Raw genomic sequence first — 24210 nt, 5'->3', positions numbered from 1 at the left:
TTATTGGAACGAATCACACAGTTAACAACGGGTTTTGCAGTGATTCTCAATTTGCTGGTGCTCGGAACGGCATATATACATATAGACTTGAAATGAATGCCAATATGGCGATTCACAACTCTGTACTGAAGGGAGACGGCGGGCTTGTGACGTAGGCGGCGTTGGGCCATCTCATTGGTCAACGCTCAGACGCACGCTCAGAATATCTGACATGCCAAATATTCCTCTGCACGTTCGGAAAGACTCTCGAGCGTGCTATTCCATGCTGTGACGTCAGAAACTCGGCACGCTCAACGCTCAACGTTCGGATGCACGGTCCGTGTGCCGACAGCTTAAGTAGCCACGCGTAGCCACCATGTACAGTGTTCCCCACTCGTTTGTCGTCCTTTGCAAAGCGCTTCTGTGTGTGTGTGTGTGTGTGTGTGTGTGTGTGTGAGTGACCCCCCCACGCGACTCGTCCTCTCCTGGAGTACTTGGTGACCACAGCCCGACTGCCGACCCGACGACTCGCGGAGAATTAAACCCCGGCGACGGCCGCGCGCTCGGCTGCTGCGGCCGGTCGGAGCGCGTTTGATGTGTGCGGGCTGCGCCGCCGCAGCTGCGGACCACTTGCCGGGATTCCCCCACCGGACAAACTTTGCTCCGCAAACCGAAGCCCGCCATTTTCTCCCTCCTTTTGTCGCCGGCTCTCAAGTTCCTACTTCCGTCTCTTCATAAGAGTTTGCCAGGCGAGTGTGTTCTCCAGCTCCACGAGCGTCAAGTTACGACTCCGCGAACGTTTGTAGACGGGAAAATCTAAACGAGTTGAGTGCCACTTTCGTAAAGATACGTTTCCGAACGAAGAAAAGCTACAAGCGTAGCCGAGTACTTACTTAAATAAACTATATCCCACCATCGCTTCTAAATCTTTTTAATTATAGAATTCCAATTTATGTCCTCTAACAAGTGTTTCAAGCAAATGTTGGCTTCAGGCATATTCTAGCATGTTATTACGTAGTTTTTCCCAAGATATACGAGGAGTATTCAATAAGTAATCCAACACTTTTTTTTAAGCACATTAATTGTGAGAGGTTCCATGCCCTCTTTTGCTTGTCTCCTCTCATTTTCATCAGTTTTATTAATGTTCTATGTCATTGCACGGTAGTAACAGACTGAATAAGGTCGTTGTAATGAGAGTATTTGTACTGAGAGCTCAAAAATACTTTTCACTTGATTCCTAAACATGTTGTTTTACTTCCGTGGGTGGGCTGGGCGAGGCGAGCATCGTAGGACGCGGCACACTGCGTTTCCGGTTGCGAGCTGCACTTTCCTGAATTCTGAGGGGTTCGTACAATAGGCCTAAGCGCCTGTCGGAACGACTGATGTCCGTCGAGTTTCGTCTATTGTATGCAGGGTGAAACGACATGCGAGACGTCTGAGTGTCGCCGCAGTTTATGTGTTTACCTTTCCGGCGCGTCCGGAGCGAAGGTTCCTGGCACCGACGGACTGCATTGTCCTCTTGATTCGGAGAAAACTTGTGGACTGTGCCCTGCTGAGTGCGACTGTCTAACACCGGATGCCCGGTGGCTTAGGCAGGTTGTTTTCGTAACCGTTCAAACGGCAAGTTCAGTGCCCTCCGCTGAATAGCAGAGGCATGATTGGTCATCTTAAACTGAGGCTACTTGACGTCATAAAGCCCTGCGCGAAATTGGAGGGAACGGTCGCTATTGGCGCGAACGATGTTCTGAGACAGTGTGGGGGAATTTTGGAATCAGAACTGAATGCTGATTCGCGGTTTTTCGAGGAGAGTAGGGAGTAGAGCAACGCTGGCTTCGCTGCTTGCATCGCATCACACAGGGAGATTCGGGATCTGATCTTCGTCGAAGTCGGACGGTCTTGCGACTTGGTCGCTCTTTTTCGGAAGAACTTAGAATTCTCGGACAGCCTTCGAGGCCAGGAGTTGACACAGAGTCTCTGCACGGCAGAAGTCGGCGCCTACATCAACAGGACGCTGCCTACCGACGGCGTGCTGCAGATTTCAGTACTGGTACAGTATTTTGCGGCTCCGGCATTGTAGGACCTTATCAATTTTATACTGAATCCCTCAGCAGCACGCGCGCTCGCTACAAGTCCACTTTGCTTGTTTCTCCATGTGATCCCGTATGAGCTCTCACTACTAATTGCGATACTGCTATATAGTCGGGAGATTAATATTTGATTCATTAGGACCTGCAGTCATTATCGTCAGTCAACTGCATCACAGAGAGTAGGAGCCCTTTGTACTTGAGCCAACTCTTATTCTCATAATATTTCAGTATACCCTATCCTTTAACCTATTGTGTGTGTTGACAATCATGTGCCCGCATCTCGTGGTCGTGCGGTAGCGTTCTCGCTTCCCACGCCCGGGTTCCCGGGTTCGATTCCCGGCGGGGTCAGGGATTTTCTCTGCCTCGTGATGGCTGGGTGTTGTGTGCTGTCTTTAGGTTAGTTAGGTTTAAGTAGTTCTAAGTTCTAGGGGACTGATGACCATTGATGTTAAGTCCCATAGTGCTCAGAGCCATTTGAACCATTTGACAATCATGTGCATTTATGTCCTGATGTATAATAAATCTCATTGTAATATTTAATGCGCATATCATTTCGTAGATGTAGGCAGAATCCCATTTCCTGTTGCTTATTATGATAAAGTTCTCTTTTTTCGAGTAGATAACGATTTTTATTAAATTGTTGTGAGTGTGCACTCCTTATTTTACCAACTAGCAGGGTCCACCATCATTTCCTTCCGTTACCGTTGCGCGCATAATTAATTACCTGGTAGATAAGGTGGGGGTCGAGTGCATGTTTCGTTCTCATGCAAAATTCGTCTGAATTAAAGAGGTACAAACTCTTCTCCAACCCGGCACCTCGCAGTTGTATTCAGGATTCCAATACACCAAACTATTTCTCACACTTTTACTTACAAAACTCCATTTTTCAACATAACCTCCGTTCAGTGTGGCGGTATTCCGCCCCCGTACTAACAGGGCCTGTATGCCCGCATGATACCACTCTAATGGTCGACGTCGGAGACAACTTCTCGCTGCTTCGATAACCTCCTCATCATCCACGTACTGTTTCCCGCGCAGTGCGACCTTCATAATCCAAACAGATGGAATTGGGAAGGTGCGAGATCCAGACTGTTGGGTGGACGAGGTACAAAAGTCGAACGAAGTTCTGTGAGCTGCTCTCGGGTGCGCAGATCTGTGTGAGGCCTTTCGTTATCATGGAGAAGGAGAAGTTCTTTCCCATTTTTGTGGCAGTGAAGGTGTACGGGAAGGCGTCGTCGTTGAGTGACTGTAGGAGGATACAAGATGACTTGGGCAGGATTTGTGATTGGTGTAAAGAATGGCAGCTAACTCTAAATATAGATAAATGTAAACTAATGCAGATTAACAGGAAAAAGAATCCCGTAATGTTTGAATACTCCATTAGCAGTGTAGCGCTTGACACAGTCCCGTCGATTAAATATTTGGGCGTAACACTGCAGAGCGATATGAAGTGGGACAAGCATGTAATGGTTGTGGGGAAGATGGATAGTCGTCTTCGGTTCATTGGTAGAATTTTGGGAAGATGTGGTTCATCTGTAAAGGAGACCGCTTATAACACACTAATACGACCTATTCTTGAGTACTGCTCGAGCGTTTGAGATCCCTATCAGGTCGGATTGAGGGAGGACATAGAAGCAATTCAGAGGCGGGCTGCTAGATTTGTTACTGGTAGGTTTGATCATCACGCGAGTGTTACGGAAATGCTTCAGGAACTCGGGTGGGAGTCTCTGGAGGAAAGGAGGCGTTCTTTTCGTGAATCGCTACTGAGGAAATTTAGAGAACCAGCATTTGAGGCTGACTGCAGTACAATTTTACTGCCGCCAACTTATATTTCGCGGAAAGACCACAAAGATAAGATAAGAGAGATTAGGGCTCGTATAGAGGCATATAGGCAGTCATTTTTCCCTCGTTCTGTTTGGGAGTGGAACAGGGAGAGAAGATGCTAATTGTTGTACGAGGTACCCTCCGCCACGCACCTTAAGGTGGATTGCGGAGTATGTATGTAGATGTAGATATAGAAAACGCTGAAGTCGTCTCTTCAATTTCCTGAGGTTAGCACAAAACACTTCAGACTTGATCGTTGCACTATGAGGGAGGACATCGAAATCCCTTTAAAGTCACAGACGGTAGGTGACGATCAGATTGGCTTTAGGAAAAGTAAAGGGACGAAAGAGGCAATTCTGACGTTACGGCTAATAATGGAAGCAAGGCTAAAGAAAAATCAAGACACTTTCATAGGGTTTGTTGACCTGGAAAAAGCGTTCGACAATATAAAATGGTGCAAGCTGTTCGAGATTCTGAAAATGTAGGTGTAAGCTATAGGGAGAGAAGGGTCATATACAATATGTATAACAGCCAAGAGGGAATAATAAGAGTGGACGATCAAGAACGAAGTGCTCGTATTGAGAAGGGTGTAAGACAAGGCTGTAGCCTTTCGCCCCTACTCTTCAATCTGTACATAGGGGAAGCAATGATGGAAATAAAAGAAAGATTCAGGAGTGGAATTAAAATAAAAGGTGAAAGGATATCAGTGATACGATTCGCTGATGACATTGCTATCCTGAGTGAAAGTGAAGAAGAATTAAATGATCTGCTGAACGGAATGAACAGTCTAATGATTACACAGTATGGTTTGAGAGTAAATCGGAGAAAGACGAAAGTAATGAGAAGTAGTAGAAATGATAACAGCGAGAAACTTAACATCAGGATTGATGGTCACGAAGTTAATGAAGTTAAGGAATTCTGCTACCTAGGCAGTAAAATAACCAATCACGGACGGAGCAAGGAGGACATCAAAAGCAGACTCGCTATGGCAAAAAAGGCATTTCTGGCCAAGAGAAGTTTACTAATATCAAATACCGGCCTTAATTTGAGGAAGAAATTTCTGAGGATGTACGTCTGGAGTACAGCATTGTATGGTAGTGAAACATGGACTGTGGGAAAACTGGAACAGAAGAGAATCGAAGCATTTGAGATGTGGTGCTATAGACGAATGCTGAAAATTAGGTGGACTGATAAGGTAAGGAATGAGGAGGTTCTACGCAGAATCGGAGAGGAAAGGAATATGTGGAAAACACTGATAAGGAGAAGGGACAGGATGATAGGACATCTGCTAAGACATGAGGGAATGACTTCCATGGTACTAGAGGGAGCTGTAGAGGGCAAAAACTGTAGAGGAAGACAGAGATTGGAATACGTCAAGCAAATAATTGAGGACGTAGGTTGCAAGTGCTACTCTGAGATGAAGAGGTTAGCACAGGAAAGGAATTCGTGGCGGGCCACATCAAACCAGTCAGTAGACTGATGACCAAAAAAAAAAAAAGAGTCACAGAAGACTGTCGCCATGACTTAACCGGCAGAGGATGCGGCTTTCAACTTTCTCTTCAGAGTACAAGGGGTGTGGCGCCACTCCACGAATTGCCATTTTGTTTCCCGTTCGAGGTGATGAGGCCATGTTACGTCACCAGTGACGATGTTGGACAAATAATTGTCACAATCAGCCTCCTAACGCGGAAGCAACTACACGCTGATGTCCGCCGTTGCTGTTCATGGTCTTCTGTTAGGCGGCGGGGAATCCAGCGGAATACACCTTAGATTACCGCAACTGGTGGACATGAGTGTCAGCATTACCAACAGAGACGTCCAGTTGTGCAGCGAGGTGTTTGATTGTGATTCATCGATCACCTCGAATGAGTGTGTCCGCATGTTCCTACACTCGAGAAGTCACAGCTGTGTGCGGCCGACCGGCACACATCCCCATATCCCATCATCGCTATCTTCCGACTGCTTAAAAGGGACAGTCAGTTTTCCCCACTTTATTTTCTGACGTTATCCTGGTTTGGTGTATGGTTTGGTCTATAAATAAAGCTTATATTACCTTCTCATGTTCAACAAATAAATAAATAAATAAATATAAAAACAAATAAATGACAAACAACAATAGATGACAAATATAAAAAATGCTCTGGAATCCCTTGCAACAGATACTGGCCAGATAAAGAGGGTAAATAAATTTAAATATTTTGGAGAAATTATCCAAGAAAATGGCTTAGAAAAATTCGCTATAGAAGAAAGAGAACATAAAATGGAGAGAGCTTATGGAATAACTAGGAATGTCTACAACAAAAGGTGTCTGTCTAAAAATTTGAAGATACAGCACTACAACACAGCAGTAAAACCAGAATGTCTTTATACAAATGAATGTTTAGTACTGAACTACAGATTACACAAACTTGAAGTCTTAGAAAGAAAAATCATTCGAAAAATACTTGGACCACCAAGAAATACAGAGGTATGGAAATTAAGAAGCAATGAAGAAGTTTATCGCAACATACAAAACATAAATGAAACACTACGAAAGAGGCGACTGCTATTTTTTGGACACTTACACTGAATGAACAGCAAAAGGTTAACCAAACAGATTTTTAAATATCTTTAGGACAAGAAGTCAACTATAGCCTGGACTCAAGAAGTAGAAAATATTTGGAAAGAAACAACATAAGTGAAAAAGATGCAACAGAAAGAGAGTGTTTCAAGAGGAAAGTGTTAAAAAATGGAAGGATTCTAAGGCAGGTGGGAGAAAAAGACAGGGTCAAAATGGTCCGAGGAGAGAAAAAGGATACACAGTGAAAAGATGAAAGAATACTGGAGGAAAAAGAAAGAACAACAGAGAAGGAAGCATTGAAATTGGTGCGTGGTGCTTAGATGACCCAAACGAAAAAAGAAGAAGAAATATAAAAAAGCGAGAGAAAAAAAAAGTCTTGAGAGCATCTGTCTAGTAAATAGGAGACCCGGGTTCGAATCCAGATCCGACACAAATTTTCGACTTTCCCCATTGATTTGAGCCAGTGGCCGCTGGCAGGTAATGTCTGTAATTTCTCTGTTTCTTGTTTTTCATTTATTTTTTCCTGAGGAAGTTTCAAACGTCGTGTTATACAGGGTGTCCGAAAAGTCTTTCCCTGATTACATAAATTGATAACTCAGGCTAGAAGTAAGATACAAATATGAAACTGGTGTCTAATTGTTTACGAACTATCAAAGTTTTTTTCACACATCAGTAAACTTCCACATGAGCACCCTTGATAGCACGTAGCACATCTAGGCTATATTCAATTTCCGTCCACACACTAGCCAACATCACTGGAGGGATCGATTCAACGACTGTGGTTATCCGTTGCCGCAGGGTTTCGAGATCTGGCACACGTGTTCGGTAGACCTCATCCTTGACGTAACCCCATAAAAAGAAGTCTAATGGGGTTATGTCAGGAGAGCGTGGAGGCCAAACCGTTGGCCCATCACGACCAATCCATCGCCCAGGAAAAGTCATATCGAGATAGTCATGTACGTCCAAACCCCAATGAGGTGGTGCACCGTCTTGCGGAAACAAGACATCGGGGTGATACTGAAGCAGCTGAGGAACAGCATACGGTTGCAACATGTTCAGATACACTGCAGATGTGATGGTAGCCTCAGCGAAGAAGAATGGCCCGATAATTCGATCGTGCAATAGCGCGCACCAAACATTCAGCTTTGGACTGCCTCTGGTGCACTCCATGACCTCGCCAGGGGGTTGTGAACCCCAAATGCGCACATTATGGCGATTCACTATTCCACTGACAAAAAAGGTCACTTCATCGGAAAAGGCAATTCGTCTGAGATAACCATCATCGTCCTCAATACATGATAGCATTTCGACCGCAAAGTCATATCGACGTGTACTGTCATTGGGCAACAATGGAAGTGGAAGTTTACTGATGTGTGAAAAAAACTTTGATAGTTTGTAAACAATTAGACACCGGTTTCATATTTGTATCTTACTTCTAGCCTGAGTTATCAATTTATGTAATCAAGGAAAGACTTTTCGGACATCCTGTATTACAGTACGTAATTTGCTGTGGAAAAATGGCAAAGATATTAGATGAAGGGTCTTAACAAAGATAAAATAGTTTTAGAATATCAACAAAAGAGACCCAACTCAATTTATTAATTAATAATTACCTAACAACACATTACATTCGAGAACAGAGCTGTCTTGCCTGTAATGGAACTACTGGCAATATTACTTACCAGAAATTTAAAGGGCCCTTATATTACTTCGATATAAGTTTTATGGAATTCTTTTAAGTCTTTTTTTTTTTGGTCAAGTATTGCATTTTTGAGTTGTGTCACTGTTCTTGACGGGTTTTGACGTTGTTCGACTTTTCGCGAGGACGAGTTTCGTTTAGTGGGTGGCGGTGTCGATACGAATCAACATCGAGGTAAAGGCGCATTCACCGATTTTACTGTTTCTTACACCGGAGATGGATTACCGGCATGGGAGAGGACTGGCGGCCGGTTGCCGTTTCGAGTCACGGAGCGCTCTCCAGACAGTCGAGAGAGGAAGCCCGGAGCCGTGATCCCCGAGGAGCTGTCTCGCTTAGGTGGAAGGAAAGCGGGCGGGCGGCGGAACAAAGGGAGGGCCTCCCCACATGTCACGCGGGTGACGGCTGGCGCTCCGCGCTGTTTGTCGCTGGCAGCTCGCCTCGCGCGGCACAAAGGCCGCGGCGCATCCGGCGCCGCCCACACCCCGCGAATGCCGACGGGATATCGCACGGATCATCCCACCGGTGAGCCGGGCCAGCACACAAGTTGGCTGCTCGCTGTTTCTGAACAACTCGGAAAACGTGACGGCTCCCGGAGACAGGCAAAACGACGGCTTGCCGACAGCGCAAGACCTGCTGCTTTCGTCTCTTGTACTGTGCCCATGTGGAGTATAAACGATTAATCTTTTGGGGGACTGTGGACCAAGAAGGAGTGTGTTTTTATACCGTGTTTATACGAGGAACGTTCAATAAGTAATGCAGCGCATTTTTCTTCTGAAAGCACCTTCGTTTTCTTCAGGATACCAATACACCCCACTCTTTGGTTCAAAACCATGCTGTTCAACTTCATTTCCGTTCAGTGCGACGGCCTTACGCCACTTTACTGGGAGGGTCTGTACGTCGGCATGCTACCACTGGGTCGACATCTGAACCAACTTCTTGCTTGTAACCTCCCCCTCACTTATCGACCTTAATGACAGTGAAAAATTAAACTGCGTGCACCTAATGGAAATGTGGGGAAAGCAATCATCACCGAAGTTAATTTGTCGGTAGAGAGGGAGGAAAGGCTTACATCTAAATGAAAGGAAAAATGGAAATGAAATTGGTGGAAATTAATTTTGAGAAAAGCGTAAAATTAATAAAGAAAGTAAATGTGAGGTCGTTACGTTAACAATTAATTGGCGTTAATTAGATATTTGAGATTTGGGAAAATTACGGTCGCCAGTCCTATGGACAACTACTATAATAACTGAAAATGAAAGATTAATGCACATATAATTAGCACTAAAGGCGTGGCAACTGAAGGTTGACACGTGTTGTGTGAAAACTGAATGTTTGTCAGAAGTAATAAATTTCGCTACGCTCTGACTTAATTTAGCAAAAGAATTAATAAAAGCGGAAAATTGAAAGTTAATTTAGTGATTGAATTTAATAGAGAAACTTTGTTTCTGAAGCACTACGAAATTCAATAAAATAAGGTTAGTCTTGGGCTACCTCAACAATCATTTCAAAAGCTACTTGAATCTACGCAATTTAGAAATAAGAGATTTAACTTTGAACTTGAATTAAATGATTGTGAACAATTAACAGTAGTAAAATTTAGTACGTACCAAGCTGAGCTGCAGTCGCAGGTAAGCCAAAATATGATAACAAAACTCGCACTCTTGATTTGTGCTTGTGTAATCTAAATATTGTAGCCAGCTGTGAATACTTTAACTGAATTTTGAAATTAAAGCAGTGAAATGGAATGATATCACTTTAATGCTGGCGTTTGAATTTCAACGACACTCGGGTTCATTCCGGAAAAGGAAGGAACCCTGCTTGGTAATGCAATTGGGACAATGAGCAACAAATGTTCATGCTAAGTTGCTGTATTTTAGTGATGCTAATGGAACAGTTTGAAAAGCTGAGGTCTACCATACAGTTCTAAAACTTTACGTGCTTTCAGTCTTCCTTGTTGGTTGATTGAAGGTTTGAAGTCGTCGATTGAGGAGGTGTCGACAATCACTCATTGTCGGCCGTAGCTGTTGCAGAAGCTGGATGTTGGCGCGCCTTCTTCTCGACACGGTCACCAGGCGAAACGGGCTCTTGATGTGTGCCTGCTAATGTTTCCCGTCCGCGACACCGTGCCAGAAACGTATCATAGCAAGTCGAGCGCAATTACATGCTGCCAAACCCCGGAAGCGCGGCAACTCGCGGGAGCGTCACTCAACCCACCTGCTCCACCGCCCAACTCCAGCCAGATCCTCTCTCTCTCTCTCTCTGCCCGCGCTCCACGCGGCAGAGTTAACACTACCAAAGATCCTAAACACTTTGGTTCTCCACACGACCTATCGATGTGTTTGTTCGATAGCATAGTTTTCCCTAGGCCAGACCCAGCAAAAAAATACTAATAATATTTACAAAACAAACCAATTATACATCGACATAAAAGCATAAATAAATAAATATATATATATAAATACAAATAGTAAAACTATTACAAAATATAAAGACACAGAAGTGTCATATCTTCAGGTAACAAAATAAGAAAAAAAATTATAGTACAATAGATGGAAATAGGAGTATATGCATTTCCTGCGTTACATGCATCAGAAACCTCCCCTTCATCCACGTAATGCTTCCCGCGAGTTACACTCTTCATTGGGCCAAACAGATGGAAGGCGGAAAGTGGTGTAAGATGGCTACAGAAGAACTGTCTAGTGAAGTTTTGTGAGCACTACCAACAGAGGCGTTCAATTGAGCAGCGGGGTGGTTGGTTGTGATCCATCCATCACCACGAATGAGAGTGTCCGCACGTTCCAACATTGCAGGAGTGACAGCAGTGTGCGGACGGCCGACACGCGGGAGATCGGACAGGTTTGCGCGACCCCGTTACGGTGATGACAGAAGCCTCGCCGTACGGCTCACCATGCTTTTATTCACTCCCAGGTCTCCGTAGACATTCTGAAAGCGCCTCTGAATATCCACGATGCTATGGTTTTTCGCCAAAAGAAAGTCAGTGAAAGCTCTCTGCTTGGAACGCACCTGAAATTTAAAGGACCCTTATATTATTTCAGTAAAAGTTTTGTAGACACCATTTTCAAGGATGCGTATAGCGCCGCGACCAATCGGAGCTTAATGAAACTGTACGGTCTGAAGCGGTAATATTCCACGACGCTCCTTCCGAATTTTTTCACCCGAAATTGCCCGAGAAAAAAAAAAGTACTGAATCGCTTATTAATCACCCATAGTATTCAACCAGTAACTGGTATGGTGGTCTCATGCGGAACTCTAGACGTTTGTTTTTTGTTTAGTTTGAATGTTTGTAACACTGTAGCGCTGCAGGTCTCAGTACCTTTTAGACAGTACGCTCTGAGCTGTTGAAGAGTGTGGTTCTGTTCACAACGGACGAGTTTGTGCCAGGAGACTAACTTGTCATACAGAGTATGAGATATCTGCCGTTATTTCACAGAAGTGACAGGTCTGATCTAAGAGCACGAAGAGCAACTGGCATGGTTCTGTGGGGGAAATGGGAGCAGATAATTTAGAAGCGATACACTCCTGGCGCAAATTTAACTGTAAATGAGCAGTTAGAACCTAATTCTAAAGCAATTATAACTTTTAATACTTTGTAAGTATTATGCCTTTAAATACTATTAGGGTCAGTATGACCCGAAAGATCACATGTGTATAGCGTGCTTAAGGAAGCGATCAGCGTTAATAGATTGAAGATCGTACTCAATGGATGCAGGGGAAGGCAACTGCCTCCCCCCCCCCATCCACCACACACACACACACACACACACACACACACATTAATAAGGAAAATTATGATCGAATTCTCATTCTCCTGTCCCACACATACAGACCTATCAGTTCAGTTAGTTTGAAGAAAGCCGGAAAGTGTGCTCGATACTGATCAGTAGCAGATGTACCCGGAGAAGGCGCTGATCCATTGTTGTTTATGGAAAGGGGGTCGTAATTCGTTACTTTCTCCCCCCGCCCACACACACACACACACACACACACACACACACACACATATATATATATATATATATGTATATATATATATATATATATCTCAAAAATATTACTGTTGACGTAAGATCTATGCGCGATTGGAAGCAGCATTGAAAAGTCGCAGATAATTAACAATCTTGTGAGTAAAATCTCATACGAACTCCTAGTAGAAAATAAGGAAAGGTGTCACCATGGGCTTCGCAAGGTTCCGGGAGTGGAAAATAGGGAGTATGACCGCACAGTGAATGCGAGTGAAGTGGGAATGTAAGGTGGTGCAAGTGAAGTGAACAGTGACTATACTGCGGGTGTGGAGCTGATACCTTCATAGTCAGGTATCCACATCGTCAGGAACACTTATATTTAAACCCTACCTGAAGAAGAAGAAGAAGAAGAAGAAGAAGGGAGGTAGATAGATAGATAGATAGAGAGAGAGAGAGAGAGAGAGAGAGAGAGAGAGAGAGAGAGCGAGAGAGAGCTCGTACGATAGCTGGTGTAGATCAAGCACAAATTATAGATTTGTATTATACTTCAATACAGAAGCTAGAATATTTTCTATGCAAAATTCATTGGTGATTTTACAGTGCAGTATAATGTTCCACAGTGAGTACTAACAACAGGGCTCTTGATCTTCGGAGCATGAATCACACCTACAAGACCGCAACTGCAAACACTAATAGAATTTAAGCAACTAGCTGTCGAGTGTTTTCATCCAGTGCTGACGCAGTCCTTATCTTTACCAAGTGTTTGATACTTTGCAATTGTAATATCTCACGATTAGTACCTCAGGAATATTTAATGGGCAGCCTGTACAGTTTAACTGACCCACGTCAATAATATAAGATAAAAGAGTGTAACGAGGCACCCTTTCAGGAGGAGGAGGGGAAGGAGGAGATTGGTGTTTAATGTACCGTCGACAACCAGATCATTAGAGACGGAGCACAAGCTCGGGTTAGGGAAAGGTGGAGAAGGAAAGCAGGCCGACATTTGCCTTAAGCGATTTAGAGAAAGCGCGCAAAATCTAAATGAGCCCTTGATGAAATGCCTGTAAGTAAGGCATACGGCGCTTTTATCTGTTTTAAGTAGAAACTAAAGGGGCAAGTAGAGCTCAATGAAACAAGCAAATAATCCTGCTAAGCATAGGTCCGGCGGTCTAAGGCGACTTGTCACGGTTCGCGCGGCTCCCCCCGTCGGAGGTTCGAGTCCTCCCTCGGGCTTGGGTGTGTGTTTTGTCCTTAGTGTAAGTTAGTTTAAGGTAGTTTAAGTAGTGTGTAAGCCTAGAGACTTAGGACCTCAGCAGTTTGGCCCCACAGTCCTTACCACAAATTTCCATAGATCCGGAAAGCTATTATTTCCCCGTTACGGTGTACGCGCTAGTGTACTCATGTCTTGGATGACGTACCTTGTGGTTTTAGGATGCGTTTGTGGTACACGCATGCAACGGCACACTTTCATGTGGTATTCGGGAATACGCAGCAGGAATCTTTGTTAAGAAGTGAATCAGTCGTAGCTTGCCGGGTCCGTGACTTCTTAGTTTTGTTGAATGGGTTGTGTTCTTTTTTTTTGGGGGGGGGGTGTCGGAGGCTTTTATAAAAGCTTTGATGTACTGCAACCCTATTGATAATGCCGATGAACCCTAGGAACGTGTTGTGGATGATTGTCTATGTATTCATACGCCCCTACACCCTCCAATAACAAATACATAGCAAACTTGACCATCCAACAACGGATTGCTTTGCGTACAATGCGTCCAAATACGTAATGCAGTGTCTGTATAAGCCACAGCATCTCAGTTTTAGATAATTCTGGAATATCTAAATGGAACATACAGATTGTGCTTTCTACTGAGCTACAAAAATAACAGTGAGCACTTAAATGCTTAAACCAGTCGGTTCTGAAATAGCATCATGCGTTGAAAAGCTAACCACAGACCACGAAAGAAAATAAAGCGAAACACACCATTCACCACTGACTAAGAGTGTGCGGATGAGCCTCCTTTATACAGACTAGGTGGGACCATAGGTTATCCGGATTACCGAAAATCATTACAGTTCTATCATATAGACAAAAAATTTACAACTGCGTTATGAAGTACCAATAGAACAATACGTAATATTTAGTTTCACCTAAACACACAAATTACACACCATTTTCACATAAATTCGTTTATACACTGCAATAATCAGTCAGTTTCTTTTGAGCCATGAGATGACATTCGTATGTAGTTTATGTGCAGCACGATCACGCAGGCGTTTCACTAGCAATAGTTTGGCCAAATTGTTTCTGTCTGGCGTTCCAAGTTAACCATTGTTGTATCCATCATCGTGCGGCTGGCCCCGGCGGAGGTTCGAATCCTCCCTCGGGCATGGGTGTGTGTGTTTGTACTTAGGATAATTTAGGTTAAGTAGTGTGTAAGCTTAGGGACTGATGACCTTAGCAGTTAAGTCCCGTAAGATTTCACACACATTTGAACTTTTTTTTTGTATCCATCATCGTCGTCGTCTGTAGACGAACAAGCGGCAATAATATCGTCATCTGAAGTTATCATTTTGAAATAAAAGTCTTTTTCTTTCCAGTTAGTCTTCGAATCTGACTGTGTTGAAGTTCAAACACCAAACTCAGCTACAATGTTTACCAACAGTACTCCTTTCTCCATCTTACGCAGTGCATCTGACTTCTTGCCTGTGAATACAACCACTTTCCTTCTGTTGTAAGTCATTTTACACTCGCTACAAACGGGGAAAATACTGTAATGTACAACTCAGTGTTGACTTGTTAGCTGTCACCGTGCCAGGACACGAGTATCGCAGTTGGGTGAATTTAAATTTAACGAATTTCGTCGTCACTTTCGGATTACCAAGTACTGAAAAAAATCGATCGAAATGAAACAGGAGATCCGGATTAATGAAAGCCATATAAACGAATTTCCACTGAACAACGCTTTTATTTGATGGAAAAGTTGGTATCGCCTGCAAAAACAAAAAGAAAATCTAACTTTTCGGAGCCTCGCACGGAATGATACGTCGCAGAGGGCCCGCTTTCGAGGGAAACAGGCCATCTAGTTGTCGGTGTTCTGTGGTTTCCCTAAATCCATTTAGGGGAAAATGCTAGTATTCTCGTTTGTGTCTTTAATTTCGTTCACCATTATTGTGCTGTCATATATTGCGCTCTGCCTGTTATGATTTCGACGTTGATGGGACGTTAAAACCTAGTGTTGCGGTTTTATCTTTCTTTGGGGGAGTTTCTGTATCCAGGTGCAGATGTCAATTGGCTGGTGATTGTTGCTACCATATCATAGAGCAAGTAGGTGTGAAGCGTGGGCGTCCGCAGTAATTTACCCAAGAGGGGGCAAGATTCTAAAAAATGGCTTCATTGATAAAATGATTCACAGGTATCCACTCAGTCGTGTTTATATATATATACTGCGATGGAAAGAATATTTCTTTAGTGTACGTTAAGTTCAAACTGTTATATTATTAGTATGAATGTGAATGCGACTAGCTTGATTCAAGAAATATTGAAAACCTGAAAAAGTAAAAAATTATTACGACCAAGAAAATCTTGACGGATAGGAGCAAAAAAAAAAGTAGGAAAAATGCCAAGTTGGTACTACTCAAAGTGGAGAAACAGAATATAAAAATCACAACATTTGCCACCGCACTAGGCATTGCTAAATCTGCGATTTAGTAGTATTACAGTCGTCGATAGAAATAGTCGAAAATTTTGTAGTAAATATAAAGTGTACACTGTCAGGTTCCAAAAGGGAGCAAGTGGCCCCCCCCCTCCCCTTACCACTCTCCTGCTTCCCTCCCCCCCTCCCCCGTCTTCTCCCCCTCCGGCGCCTCCCTTTGCGGACGCATATGGTCTGAAGATCAATTACACTAAGACTGTGTTCGAATATTATGAATTACCTTGAAGGTAACAGTCTATCGAAACATGGTAGGGAATGGTGTAGAGAGCTGTTTACGGCTTGTTAAAAACAATTATTAACTGTGTCCTTCATAAGGAAAAGAAAACATTTCATTTAATTGTAGGACCTGCGCAGAGAAAAGGATAAGTTGGCACTAGCAGGGTTAAATGGTGTTTGGAGAAACGCGTGCGGGTTCGTAGGTGAGAATGTGTAGTACCGGAGTTTCAGCTGCAAGATACATGTGGTTTGGAATATGGGTAACAAGCATGGAGGTCTTGCCATGGTTACGGGAAAGGGAAGAGAAGGATGGGGTGAGACAGGATGGGGAGGAATGAGAGCTGATGTGGTGGATAAAAATCAACATGGATTTCGTTGTCTGCGAGGAGTGAATGGATGTTGCGTTGGTAGATAATATGCAGAGAATGTAAGTGAAGGTCCGGTGGGATTTGATGGTATTGTCTCAACAGCAGGCCCTCCAGAGCTCTTTGTGCATTAAGTTTAGAGACTGTCTTGATCCTCTGTCGAGACCTGCGCAGCACAGCCCTTGACTTTTCATCGAAGCACTCAAACCTTTCCTCCCGTCACAAGCATGCCTTCGATTTCCACGGAAAGAAGCCAGTGGTATATTAAAGCAAGGAGCCGTTGTCGAGGCGTGCTGTGGTTGCTCAATACGAGGAGTTGTGCCCACTCCACGTATTAAGATTCGAGCCAAAATATCTTAATGTCTAGTTTCAGTCTTTTATTAACTGTTCTGTATCCATGGTGTGTTAATGAGGTGATGAAGTGGAGTTATTGAGAGCCGGAAACCAGATTTGAAGACAGGCAGGTTATGCGCGCACTTTATCTTAGGCCGTAATTGAGTGGGGTGCGGAGAGCAGAGAAAGACGACTTGCGCACCGTTGAAAGGGGAGCGGCAAAACGGAGCGATTAAGCTCCCACTCCTTCATGCAGGGGAGCCACGAGGTAAGGGAGCTTACCGCTTTGTTGTATCTTCAAAGGTAAAGGCGGCACGCGGAGATAACGAGCCTCTGTTGTTAGGTGTAATCGCAGTTGAATACGCATTTTTCATTGACATGATAAAAAAGCTCGGGTTTAATTCAAATAAGTGAACCTAAATATCTACTAGCGCACTGCAGTATTTTTGATCACGAAGGGTTGCTGCGATGGAGAAAAATGATGTCGAGGAGAGTCTTCCGACATCTAGTTATTATACTAATTATAGTTGATGATAAAAACATGCCGGAAGTATGTTTACCAGCATTCTGTACGTTATAATGATACTACCAGGCCTTGCGAATATATGACAGTATAATTCCAGAAATGGTTAGACACTGGACTCGCATTCGGGAGGACGACGGTTCAATCCCGCGTCCGGCCATCCTGATTTAGGTTTTCCGTGATTTCCCTAAATCTCTCCAGGCAAGTGTCGGGATGGTTCCTTTGAAAAGGGCACGGCCGACTTCCTTCCCCATCCTTCCCTAATCCGATGAGACCGATGACCTCGCTGTCTGGTCTCCTTCCCCGAAACAACCCAACCCAATTCCAGAAAGTCAATTTTCCCCTTACCCTGTCAGAAACAAGCTACTAAACTTAAAAGCCGTAACAAGTTACTGGAGATCCTTGTGGGATCCGTACCAGATAGGATTGATAGAAGAGAGAGAGAAGATCCAAAGGAGAACAGCGCGCTTCGTTACAGGATCATTTAGTAATCGCGAAAGCGTTACGGAGATGATAGATAAACTCCAGTGAAAGACTCTGCAAGAGAGACGCTCAGTAGCTCGGTACGGGCTTTTGTTGCAGTTTCGAGAACATACCTCCACCGAGGAGTCAAGCAGTATATTGCTCCCTCCTACGTATATCTCGCGAAGAGACCATGAGGATAAAATCAGAGAGATTAGGGCCCACACAGAGGCATACCGACAATATTTCTTTCCACGAACAATACGAGAATAGAGTAGAAGGGAGAACCGATAGAGGTACTCAAAGTACCCTCTGCCATACACCGTCAGGTGGCTTGCGGAGTATCGATGTAGATGTAGATGTAGAAATTAGTTGGTACTTTAAAGGTTTGCAGACGTGGTTACGCTTTAGCACTAGTATATTCAGCACTGTTGAGCAGTTGTCTCACGCACCAGACAGTGAGAATCATAACATGTGATACTTTGAAACTTTCAGGCAGAACTAAATCGTGTGCGGGACTGAGACTCGAGTTAGGGGCCTTAGAAAAGATCCCGAGTTCGAGTGTCGATCCAGCAAGCAGTTCTGTTCTACCAGGAAGTTTCATATCGGCGAACACTCCGCTGCAGAGTGAAAATTTCAGTCTGGATGTAATACCTGGTTCTCTATTTCTGGCGAGTGGTTAACCCTACTGTTCAAAATCCAGCCTCTATACACCAGACAGCAAAACCTCGTTGGTTAGATTATGGTCCAGGGTTCTACACAACCGTCATCTTTCCAACTGTAGGTAAACAAAAGAAAGTTATGCAGTAAGGATGAAACTTCGTAAAATTGCGTGAAGGATAGCCCATTTAGCTGATACGTCTTTTACACCTGACGAAGCGCAAAGACACTAATGATTTCAGTTACATTCTCGTGAACTACCAACATCCATGAACGTTTTGTAAAAATGGCTAGTTTCTACTCTACTCTTTGCTTGTGGACGATGTGATATGGGAAGAAGTGCGTCTGCTCTTTATCAATCGGACTGTTTTGAGTCTCGAGTTGGTGACAGTGATACCATCGCTTCAGCGAGCGCTTTCTGGTTTCATGGAATACCTAAATAGAGCATCACTTATTTTTTGTAAACTTTTGACTCTCTGACGAGTAGAGCTGGCTGTTCAGGTCCGGTCCATTATAAGAGTCGCTCTTCTTTTCAGCCAGCTGCCAGGCGAGCTAATATTGGGACAGAGGAGTTCGCAGTTTCGAATAAATAGAAGGGGTTTGCAGCCGAGTATTTACCTGACAATCAAGGAAAACCTCGCAAAATCCTTGTTCATAAGTGGGGAACTATTTTAATTTATTTTCGGGCAGAGATTTCCAATGTCTCGAAAAAAATTTGGATTTGTGCTGTAAGGTAATACTTTTTCGTGTACCTTTTCACTGTCAGAATAAGCGTGTTCACTTCTTAGGAAACAAAGATAATTTTTTCCTGCATCCAGATGAAATCTAATTTAAGTACAATGTTTATAATCTATGTGGGAAAAGAGGGAGTAGGAGTTAATTTCTTATTTTCGTTTTTTCGTAGCGAAAAACAAAATTTATGATTCGCACGGAAGAAACTGTCCGTGACAGGCGAGGCTATTACCATTCTATATGCATAATGAGAACGTGAAAGACAGAAACTATGGACCGCCGACTCGAGTGACACATGTGAGTGAGAGAAAAAATTTGAACAGGATCAGAAATTTTTTTTGAAAATAAGTGACAGTGATCTAGGTATAATAAGTGGAGTTGCCGTGGCGTCACAAACTTAAAAACCAATATCAGCCATGTAAGTTGCCCTACACTTAGCTTCTGGTGGAAGCGTTTCATCAAAACTGTCACCTTGCGTCATTTATGGACGTACTAACCCTAAGTGTAAGTGAATCACATTTTATTCCTGAGTGGATTCTTACAAGCGGTATTTTATTTTAAATTCAAAAATATTGGTTGTGCTGTTTACCTTTACTGTAATGGTTTTATACTAAAGCGCCAAAGACACTGGTATAGGAACGGGTATTCAAATACTGAGATATGTAAACAGGCAGAATACGGGGCTGCGGTCGGCAACACCCATATGTACACGTCTCGCGCAGTTGTTAGATCGGTTAATGCTGCTACAATGGCAGGTTATCAAGATTTAAGTGAGTATCAACGTGGTAGTCGGCGCACAGTTATGGGACACAGCACCTCCGATGTAGCGATAAGGTGGGGACTTTCCCGTACGAACATTTCACGAGTGTACCGTGAACATAAGGAATCTGGTAAAAAATCAAATCTCCGACATCGCCGCGGCCGGAAAAAGGTCCTGCAAGAACGGGACCAACGACGTGACAGAAGTGCAACCCTTTCGCAAATTGCTGCAGATTTCAATGCTGGTCCATCAGCAAGTGTTAGCGTGCGAACCATTCAACGAAACATCTTCGATATGGGCTATCGGAGCCGAAAGCCCACTCATGTACCCTTGATAACTGCACGACACAAAGCTTTACGCATCGCCTAGGTCCGTCAGCATGAATCCATGGACCCTGAATGTTAGCAGGGGACTGTTCAAGCTGGTGGAGGCTCTGTAATGGTGTGGGGCGTGTGCAGTTGGAGTGATATGAGACTCCCGATACGTATAGATACGACTCTGACAGGTGACACGCACGTAAGCATCCTGTCTGATCACCTGCACCCAGTCATGTCCATTGTGCATTCCAACGGACTTGGGCAATTCCAGCAGAACAGTGAGACACCGCACACGTCCAAAATTGCTACAGAGTGGCTCCAGGAACATCCTTCTGAATTTAAATACTTCCGCTGGCCACCAGACTCCCCAGGCATGAACGTTATTGAGCATATCTGAGATGCCTTGCAACGTGCTGTTCAGAAGAGATCTCACCCCCTCGTCCTCTTACGGATATACGAACCGCCTTGCAGGATTCATGATGTTAGTTCTCTCCGGCACTATTTCAGACATTAGTCGAGTCCATTTCACGTCGTGTGGGGAGACTTCTGCTTGCTTGCGGGGGCCAACAAGGTATTAAACAAGTGTACCAGTTTCTTGGGCTTTTCAGTGTATTTCTATCGTTTGACATTATTCCCATTAATCTAACTCTAAAAGCACTCGGGTTGAATGCTGTAAGAAGGAAAGACGTAAGACCGACCAAACAAGAAAAAAACATGTTCTCAGCATTTTCGGAAAGAGGACATAGACCGAACATCAGTTGCGGCAGTCCGTCTTAAGGAAAATGCGGGATTACGAAAGCAGCCTTTTCATGTCGCATATTTATCTTCTTGGTTATTCTAAACGTATGACAAAAAGAAAGTTATTTTACAGAGGTGAAATGCGTCGTATTACTGGTTTAAATGTGGGTTCAAAACCATAAAAACTCCTGAAAATGCTTTCGTGGCGCTGTATTATTCAAGAAAATTATGCGACGTTTTCTATTTAAAACAAGTGTTACGTGCACGCGACAGGAAGTAAGAACAAGAAATAATCGTAAAGAGTAGTCTGAGGCATCTAAAATGACGGTGCGTTTTCAAAGCCTCGTGCTGTGTAAGTGTTGGTAGCGCCATCTCCCTTCATTACGCCTTCATGGTGGCAGTGATGTAACTGTAATTAATAAAATATGTTCTTTTTTTAGCTACGTAACAATAGGATTATTTTTAATTTCTGTGTTGTTGAGAGTTACAGAAGATTGTTCTGGACTTTTCTGAAGTAATATTAGAGAGGTTTTTGTGGATGGAGTTCGGAGATGTAGTTCAGAGACTGTAAAAAGGAATAGCAGTGAGAATTGATAAAAACTTTCCAGATACTGTAAATGAAATTGCATTTTTCTCTAAACGACAATGCAGCGTAAGCTATCAGAGACATTTCTGTTTTCATTATCCAGGTTACAGCCTGGTACTTTTTAAATGACTTTAGTCGCAGCTTTGAAAGAGAGAATGATTGCAGGAGTTTTTTGTTGTGTAGGTAATTAATTCTTTAATCAGATCACTTTGCACTTAACGTGGGGCCGCGTGCGGCGTTAAAATAGAGGGCGGCGCAGCTCGACATCTTATACTGAAGTAGGCGGAAATAAAAAAAAATCCATTTCACGAGAACTGACCGCGAGTATGTCTTATAGTGTGGCAGTGGTGATTTGTAATGGTAATCCTGAGCTCCCAGCGTGTGAATAGCAACATTTATCAAAAAATTTGTACGCGTGTTTCTTTTTCTGTAATCTGCGTATCACAGCCTGCCCCACTATAAAGCCGCCAATGCAATTTTAAAAGCAAAACAGTATTTCTCGTAAAAGAAAGGTCTTAACTTCACCAATCGTTACGTTACTAACAGCAAACTCACTGATTTATTTTCGGGTACAGGTTTTGGCACGGTATCCTGGCTATTGATATTTAAAGCATTTACTACGTAACGTATACCAGTTCGCTTCACGGACGAAATCCGATACACACAACCTTTCTTCTGCAGCCGTGTATGTACAGGGGATGGGCAAGAACATGTAAATACCATAAATACAACACATTACCACGCCTAATACGAAAACCGTTGGCATTCAAAACAGCTTCCAGTCATCTCGGAATAATACATTCCCGCATAGTTTTGAAGGGAATCTTGTACCATTCTTCCTGCAAAATAATGGCAAGGCAACGATGATGGAGGTGGATAGCAGTCACGCGTTCTCTCCAGAGTAGACCACGAGGACTCAATAATATTGAGATCTGGGAATGATGGTGGCCAGCGGAGATGAAACAGTTCATCCTGATGCTCAGAAAACCAGTCCTGGAGGATGCGAGCTGTGTGAAGAGAGATCCTGTCATCTTGTAACACGACACCGCCATTGGGCAAGAAACATTGGACCATAGGATGGGCCAGATCAGTCAAAATGGGCACAAAGTTCTAAACAGTGACGCGACCTTGCAGAGTAACCATGGTGCCCACTGAAAACCACGATACGGCTGCCCAAAAAATTAACCGAACCTGCGCCATGTTTCACTCTTGGGACATAAACTCGGCCAGAAGTTGATGTAAGATCGTCTACTAAATGACTGTCCACTTTGCAACATACATAACGAGACCATCACGATCATACTATCGATTAAGCGGGGGAAGTTGAGAATTTACTCCAGAAAATGATAGAATTCGGAGGGACATGTACCATGCTGGGATCTGGTTACTTCCTGTGTGGCCAAGGAAGTTTGCTGAAGCAACACTTTTCTTTGAAAATAAGGTAATAGTGACCTAGATGGGGTGGAGAAGAGAAAAAGAACGGTCAGGAGTGGAAAAAAAAAATGTTGTTGTTGTGGTCTTCAGACCAGAGACTGGTGTGATGCAGCTCTCCATGCTACTCTATCCTGTGCAAGCTTCTTCGTCTCCCAGTACCTACTGCAACCTACATCCTTCTGAATCTGCTTAGTGTATTCATCTCTTGGTCTCCCTCTACGATTTTTACCCTCCACGCTGCCCTCCAATACTAAATTGGTGGTCCCTCGATGTCTCAGAACATGTCCTACCAACCGATCCCTTCTTCTAGTCAAGTTGTGCCACAAACTCCTCTTCTCCCCAATTCTGTTCAATACCTCCTCATTAGTTATGTGATCTACCCTCGTAATCTTCAGCATTCTTCTGTAGCACCACATTTCAAAAGCTTCTATTCTCTTCTTGTCCAAACTCTTTATCGTCCATGTTTCATTTCCATACATGGCTAACTCCATACAAATACTTTCAGAAACGACTTCCTGACACTTAAATCTATACTGGATATTAACAAAGTTCTCTTCTTCAGAAACACTTTCCTTGCTATTGCCAATCTACATTTTATATCCTCTCTACTTCAACCATCATCAGTTATTTTTCTCCCCAAATAGCAAAACTCATTTACTACTTTAAGCGTCTCATTTCCTTATCTAATTCCCGCAGCATCACCCGATTTAATTCGACTACATTCCATTATCGTCGTTTTGCTTTTGTTGATGTTCATCGGATAAAAAAAAAATCCGGACATTTTAAGTTCCGAGGCGAGGGAACACAAATCCGCCGTCAAAGTATCTCTGACGTGCGAAATATCTAGTTATTGAAAACAGAGAGAGGAATACACGTATCGTATTTTACTTTAAATTATTTTTGTCACGTCTTGTAATATTAATGTCTACTCCAGGAACACCATGTATATGAGAGCTTCTGTTCTATTTGCTAGTAGATTCTGTAACTACCAAAGCGGGAGAAACTTTTTGACATTACAAAATAATGATCACTGCAAATCCTTGTAGAAACCTAATTTTGGATGCTTCACAAGATGCATACTATAAGTCCTTTCTGTGGAACTTCCTAGTTAAAATCTGTTTTCCTAAGACAGCTTTACAAATAGCAATTATTCTGTAAATTGGTTTCTTCGTAGAATGCGGCTGATAGGGGTATTAGACACTAATGAAACAGTTTCTAGCAGACGAACAAAAGACTCTAGGAAAA

This window comes from Schistocerca cancellata, chromosome 7 (genome assembly GCF_023864275.1).
Source record: "Schistocerca cancellata isolate TAMUIC-IGC-003103 chromosome 7, iqSchCanc2.1, whole genome shotgun sequence".
NCBI classification, from domain to species: Eukaryota; Metazoa; Arthropoda; class Insecta; order Orthoptera; family Acrididae; genus Schistocerca; species Schistocerca cancellata.
This window is presented reverse-complemented; position numbering follows the sequence as displayed.